Source organism: Rhinolophus ferrumequinum, chromosome 4 (assembly GCF_004115265.2).
Source record: "Rhinolophus ferrumequinum isolate MPI-CBG mRhiFer1 chromosome 4, mRhiFer1_v1.p, whole genome shotgun sequence".
Taxonomy (NCBI): Eukaryota; Metazoa; Chordata; class Mammalia; order Chiroptera; family Rhinolophidae; genus Rhinolophus; species Rhinolophus ferrumequinum.
Window position 1 is genome coordinate 64,786,756 of NC_046287.1, and position 7,273 is coordinate 64,794,028.

At 42.5% G+C, this 7,273-nt stretch overlaps 1 pseudogene; it reads left to right on the forward strand.

The window, feature by feature from the left end:
- Nucleotides 1-5,758: 5,758 nt before the first annotated feature.
- On the forward strand, nucleotides 5,759-6,294 carry LOC117021062 (rRNA-processing protein FCF1 homolog; annotated as a pseudogene).
- Nucleotides 6,295-7,273: the final 979 nt, after the last annotated feature.

Consider the following 7,273-nt stretch of genomic DNA (forward strand, 5'->3'; position numbering starts at 1 on the left):
TCCAGTAACACTTGGTTTCTGTCTCTGTCCTTGCACTTAACGGAATCTCCCTCAGAGAGGAGTAAGCAGTGTTGGTGTGAGTCCCAGTTGTGAGCCCTGGACAAGTAATGTATTCAGCACATCCTCTCTCTGCCCAGAGCCCAGCACAGTGCCTGTGCTGACGGTTGGTTTGAATTTACATTAGGTAAGTTACTAAATGAAAAGCAATGCGTGCACTTCATTGACTAAAAATCTCAGGGCACCTCAAGACAATTAATTCAATCTCAGCTTCACATTAAACATACCAGGTGAAGGGCTGACCATGCTCAGGTACATCTGAAATCAGGTCAATGTGATGATGATTAAATCAACAGCTATTTGAATAAGATACATTTCCTGCCAGCCCAGGTGGATGTTATTAGTATCATGCTATATTATGACTTCCTAGCGGGCGGGGCTCTCATTCTTTTTTATGTTTTCATCCTATGTACCCACCACGCTTTCTGGCCCAGAGAAGAAATTGAATAAAATATTCGTGGAGTTTAATAATCATCACCAAAACAAGTCTATGATGAGTACCTACTTCATGCAAAGAACAGCACCCTCTCTTGTGGGATATGGTGCAGTACCCTCAGACAGCTACAATTGGGTTGGAAAGCAAAATGTGTTGAAATGAAAAAGCATACAATTGTACCATCAATACATGGTAAGCGCTGGAAAGCATTCTCTTGCTAAGTGCTGGGGATTCAAAGAGTGCCCTCCCTCCAGGACCTAGTACTGGATACAGGAGTTTGAAATGGAAAGATCACTGTGGGTTGAGAGGTCAGGAAAAAAAAGTGATTTGAAATCACAGGAAGCAGGAACCTAGTAAGTTCTAGGTGGACATTGATGGCCCATTGTTTTAACCTTAGGATATTAATGGGGGGGAGGGTTGTTGAATAAATTGAAATGTTGCTAAAGGGAAAATACAAGGTCAGACAATTAAGTTCATGAACTCATCCTAGAAAAAGTGCTGCATACCTCATTGCTGAATACCACTACTGTTACCTTTGAAATACTGCCCTTGGGAAGCTATGCATCGTCATCAGTACCTAGTCTACCCTTCCAAGCAATTTTGGAACTCTTTCTGGAATGGCCATCAGAGCTGTCATCGTATTACACTTGATGTCCTGAATGTCATTAAAATGTCTTCCTTTCAATATTTCTTTTATCTTCGGGTAAAAAAAAGAAGTCATTGGGGGCCAGATCAGGTGAGTAGGGAGGGTGTTCCAATACAGTTATTTGTTTACTGCCTTAAAACTCCCTCACAGACAGTGCCGTGTGAGCTGGTGCATTGTCGTTATGCAAGAGCCATGAATTGGCAAAAAGTTCAGGTCGTCTAACTTTTTCATGCAGCGTTTTCAGCACTTCCAAATAGTAAACTTGATGAACTGTTTGTCCAGTTGGTACAAATTCATAATGAATAATCCCTCTGAGATCAAAAAAAAGGTTAGCAACATCATTGCAACAAAGTTCACACACTTAATTGTCAGACGTCATATTCTAATATGATGCTACTCCTAGGTCCGAACCTTGGGATCTAGCTCTCAACTTTGGGATCACACTCCATTAAGAACTATATTGAAGCTCCATGGAAGTAGTGAGTCAGAGGGTTGTGAGGTCTGAGAGGAAGGAGAACTCTGCCCAGTGCTTGAAGTTACCTCAGACTTTTACCATTCTGAGTCACAGATGATGAAAGGAAACGACACCGTGAGACCAACCGGCTATTTGTTCTATCCTAGCATCATCATGCTCCTGCCCTTCATGTCTCCAGAACACTACTCTATATCTTCGACTGTTTAGGCTGCTGTAACAAAATGCCATAGGCTGGGTAGCTTACAAACAACAGAAATTTATTTCTCACAGTCTGGACCCCGGGAAGTCCAAGACCAAGGTACCAGCAGATTCGGTGACCAGTGAGGCATTCTTCCTCTTTGGCAGCTGTTTCCTCACGGTACCCTCAATGGTCAGGAGGGACAAGCTAGCTTTCTGGGGCCTAGTTTTATGAGGCACTAATCCCAATCATGAGGGTACCATCCTCATAACCTAATAACTTCCCAAAGGCTTCACCTCTTAATGCCATCTTCTTGGGGGTTAACATCTCAACACATGAATTTGGGAGGGACACAAACATTCAGACCATCGTAAGTAGTATGGAAACTTCCAGTGCTCTCCTGGGTCACCTCTGTCTGTCCACAAACTTCACAATCCATGTGTACAGCTTCCCTGTTGGGGGTAGGGAGACGGCCATAGCCTATGACCATTGTTCACCCTTTCCTTTGCCCAACTTGAATTTGGTCAATTGCTCAGGGAAAGCAGTGACAAAAGAAGGAAGAATGGTCCTGGTTTCAGTATAAGCTTTTCTCCTCTACGTGGGGAAATCTATGTCATGAAATCTAGTTGTGACACCCTAGCCGACCAAGCAGAACAACTCATCCATGATATGTGAGAGTGATAGCTCAGAATTGTCCCATAAAATGGAAAAAATCTAGGGAAGGCAAAAAGAAAGAAAGGGAAAAGGAAGAAAAGGAAGGAGAAAGGAAGGAGATCAGTATGACAGGTAAAAATTAAAATAAGGATTTATTGAGAGACTCTGAGATGAACCTGGAGCTCAAGATCATGAGTTGCTGACAATAAACATAAGAACACGGGGAAAAGATAAAAGAGAATGAAACAGATTCAAATCCCTGCTTTGAAAGCCCACGTTCTGCCAATAATTTATTCTTAACAAAAAAACAAACAAACAAAAAAAGGCAGAAGGAGATCAGAAGATGGGAGAAAAATAATCAACACAAAAGTGGAGGTGTTGACCTGAACAGATTTCAAACTGAAACAAAGAATTTATATGATTAGCAGCAAATGCAATTACATGGAGATATATAAACATCTCGGGCAAATGGTACCAAGCAAAACTCTAGCACTTCATGGTGCTTTATGTGTAGTTTAGTCTTTTGGTATTTATTTTACATTCTGCCAGCAACATTTTTGTCATATCTGATGTGTTTTGCCAAGTCCTTTATTTGGGATGCTTCATGATTTAAATATTTTTAGCTGCAGTGGTTTTTTAATCACGGAGGTATTGTTTGGAAAGCAATTATTTTATGTGCATCCGAAAGCAAAATTGAAGCCCAATCTAAATTCATCTGAGATCATACTGTTTGTAAGGGGCAGTGTAGAAAAGGGCAGAAAACTGCCCTTGAGGGCTGCTATATGAGGGGATCTCAGATTTCTCTTATAAAACATGGTTAGTGGGTCACCTGTGCTGATGTATCCCGATGTTGTTGATTGAAAAGGGCAAATTGCAACTTCATCTGGGTTCATCAGAAAATAATGCCATTGGCTCCTCCCACCTGAAATCGAGCCTCTTTGCAATCAGCCAGGCTTCTGAGTGGCCTGTAATTTGGATTAAGAAGAGCGAAAATGGGTGACTTTCTAGAAAGAGATGTAATGTCTTGTCCTGTAATTATCTTTCTGAAGAAGCTGTATCACCCCTGGTTTGGGGTTTAGAGGCTCAGAACTAGCACCTGGAAAGAAAAAGAATGGAACCTTCCAGAGTGATCTAGTTGAGAGCAATCCATGGACAGGTGTCATCCTCCAATGTCCACTGTGCAGGAGCAGCAGCACGTCCATCTGTTCCCTGAGGGAGCTGCTGCTTGTTTTCTGGTTGGCCACTTAGCCCTGCAGTCCTTTGCCACACAAAAATGATGAGGAAAGACAGAGTGAAGGTCTTCACGGCAAAGCAGATGTAAGCACAACTGTCAGGGAAACAGCCCCTAAAGTCTTGGCTCCAGGGACACCTTGATTTTCAAGCCCACGTACAGGCATCCGGTGGCTTCTTTCACAAAATCCTTCCTTCCTCATATATTTAAGTTGATCCAATAAAGGCATCGTTCAGAGAGGAAATGTGTGGTACAACGAACGCAGTCATTTTTACAGCAAACGAATTATGAGCCCAAAGAACAATGCAAAGTCTCTTTTCCAATTGTTCGTAGGAGTGTGTTCATTCCAAGCCATTACCGCCTGCGTCTGTCAGAGGGAATCTCAACATCAGGCTATAATGAGGCACATTAACTTTCTTTCCGCGACAGAGTGTTCCGTGGCCTGGCTCTCTGACAGCTCCCAGACAGTGCTCCACTTCACATCCAGCTCTCTTTCTTTCCATAAAGTCCATAGCCAATTAGGCTATAGGAATCAGGGCAGGTCTTAAAACCACACGCAAGAAAGGAGAGGGGGAGTCAACCTGCAAAAAGAGTTTCCTCAAGGAAAAGCCCCTGCTGCAAGGTGTAGACACAAGCTGCTGTCAGTAGCACTGGGTGGGAAGCTCCTGCTGTTGGTTGTCTCAGGGAAAGCATTTAACACCAAGGAAAACTTATAACACCATGAAAAGGGCATGAAGCCGGGAAGCCTGAGGTCCAACCCAGTACTTATCCTGCCAGCATTTATTCTGTCTTTCTGCCTCATAGTCTACCTCTGACACAGATATTGGTTAGCTCTTTTATTATGTCACCCTCTTGCTCAAAAACTCTCTGTGATTCCCACTGCCTTCAGAACCAAGTCCAAATCCCTAAACCAAGTTCTCAAGAACTGGCATCAGCAACCTTTCCCAGCATTAGCACTTTGGAGTTCCCACTCTGTGCCAGGTATCTTCTGTTTATCTCTCCAAATCCACATTCTGCCTGTCTCCACTGGCTCTCCACTGGGGAGCCTGGCTGTGGGATTTCATTCAGTTCCCAAGGATGGTGGTGTCCTGGTTGGGCTTGGCCAATAGGGAGAGGGGGCGGAGCCAGGCAGGAGGTCCCAGGGATGGAGCCGAGAGAACATATTCATCGCTGTGATTCCTTGCCTATTAGATTCCTTTAAGTTAGCTGTGCTCCTCCCCTAAAGGGCACTGCTCTCTGAGAGATAGCTTCCTCGATGCTGCACGTACTGCATCTAGTGACATCCTTTCCCCTCAGTTGTAGAGGCCTGAGGATAATATCCCCTCCGCTCCCCTCACCACCACTGCTCCTGGTTACTGCACTATTACTTGTAAATAAATCATCCTCTTCTTATGTATTTAGAGTACTCCATCTGTTTTCTATTGGGACACTGACTGAAACTCTCTATTCCTCATTCTACCTCCTGATAGATGTGAAAACTGAGCCTCAGAGAAGTTAAATTGTTAAGTTTCTCAAGACTTAAAGTTAGTAAGTAGTAGAACCGGGATTGGAACCCAAGCAATCTAGCTCCAGAAATTTCTCTTGTAGTCCCTAAGCTGTATACTGCCTCACTAACACACCTGGCCAGAACTGCATGGTCACTTCTCTGCTGCCATCAAAATCCCACCTATTCCATGAGGTAGGGAGTCAAGCTTCCCCTCCTCCATGGCATTTTCCTTATCCCTTCAGCTCCATTATAAGCTCCAGTTCCTTTACGCAGAGTATCTGTGCCGTCTCCTGGTACACATACCACATACAGCTTCACCATATCCTTTCAGGATCCATGTGTATATTCTTGTATCTCCAACGGATGGAACACCTCTGGGAGGGAAGAAATTGCGGTTTCCATATAATTTCCATTGTCCACAGTAAATACAGTGGCCTGTGTTAGCTGAATAACAAATGGGAAGGGATTTCTATAGCTATTTATATTGTCTGTCAAAATGAATAATTACCTCAGTAATTTATGGGTTCTTCTTACATTTAATTTAAAAAAATAAAAATGAGCAGGATTCCGGAAGAAACAAGAGTGCAGCGTGAACATGGGGATGCAAAAGAAAACAAAGAAGTATGTGACCGTGAAGCGAATACTCAGTCTCAGAGATTAGAGGCTTAAAGAAAAGGATAGATTAAAACCTAAAAAGAAAGATCCCTGTGCACTCAAGGAAAGAGAAGTCCCCCAACCCTCCCTACCTCCACAGCTGGCCCACCTTACCACATCCTGGTTGATACGAGCTTTATCAGCTTTAGTGCAGTCAGTGATGGACTGTCTATATGCCAAGTGTATGTCTTGCATAACTGACTGAGTAATGGCTAAAATTGGGGCAAAAGTATCAAGTGGTTCTAAGGATTGCCAAGGATCTGAGCTCTGAACGACTACCATGCACACCCAAGGAACCTCTGCAGATGACTGCTTAATACAGAGAGTAACCCAGCACGTGTGTTAACACTGGCCACGGTTGACCGGGACCTTAAACGAAGAATCAGGAAGATCCCTGGAGTTCCCATCATACACATTTCTAACCATAGGTACAACATTAAGTGGGTGCCAGATGATTATGGAGCCCCTGGATTCTAATTCTTAAAAGACAAAATTCCTCTGCTTTCCTTCAACCAACTCTCTCTGTTGCCAGTTTATGAAACATGCTACAGCATGAATTATTATTCCACTCACCCATTTGCTCTGTTATGAGCTGAGTATGATTAAAGACACTCACTTTTTGATGTTGTTTTGAAAATGATATTTTTGTATCATTTTAAAATTTGTTGCATCTTTTTATAAATCCGATGACTGCTCAAAAAAAAAAAAAAAAGAATGAGCAGTAAAAGAGAAAGGTGACAAACTCTTCTAAATAAGGATAGTCACCTGGAAGCAATTATAACATGTCCTTTCCCATCAAAGCTTACTCAAGATTCCTGTAAAAGTTTCATAGTTTATTAACTACTGCTGAAGAACCATTATAGCCTAGTGGCTACAAGAGAAGTTTCTGGGGCCAGACTGCTTTCTGCTATTTGTTAGCTGGAAGCCTTAAGAAACTTAGTGATTCAACGTCTCTGCAGCTCAGTTTTCCCATCTATAAGATGGGGATAACAGTAGTATTACCCACCTCATGTTGTGAGGATGAAATGAATTACTACACAGAGGCACCTAGAACAGGACCTGATACATTGTGCTCAACATTATGTGTTGGTTATTATTGCTGAATATGCAATAGTCACATGATTATCTTGTCCTGTCAGGACTCTTCCCAGGCCTTGCTAATACCTAGACGTTTCCAGGAAAGGCAAGGTAATGCTCTCTGTGTTTATGTACAAAGACACTACCTCGAGGAGTTAATAAGCTCTGAGAACTAAATTTCATTCTAGTGAATAACATGCTGATGAAGTATTTTCTTGTATAGTTGGGGGAATTTTGGAGGAAGATAGAAAGGATCATTGTAGTGTGTCATACTATTTTACAACTGAGGAAACTGAGGCATCAAAGGCATAGGGAAGACTAATTAATTTATAAATAATTTTTGGCAGCTACAATGTACCCAGGTGTATACTCAAAGTGA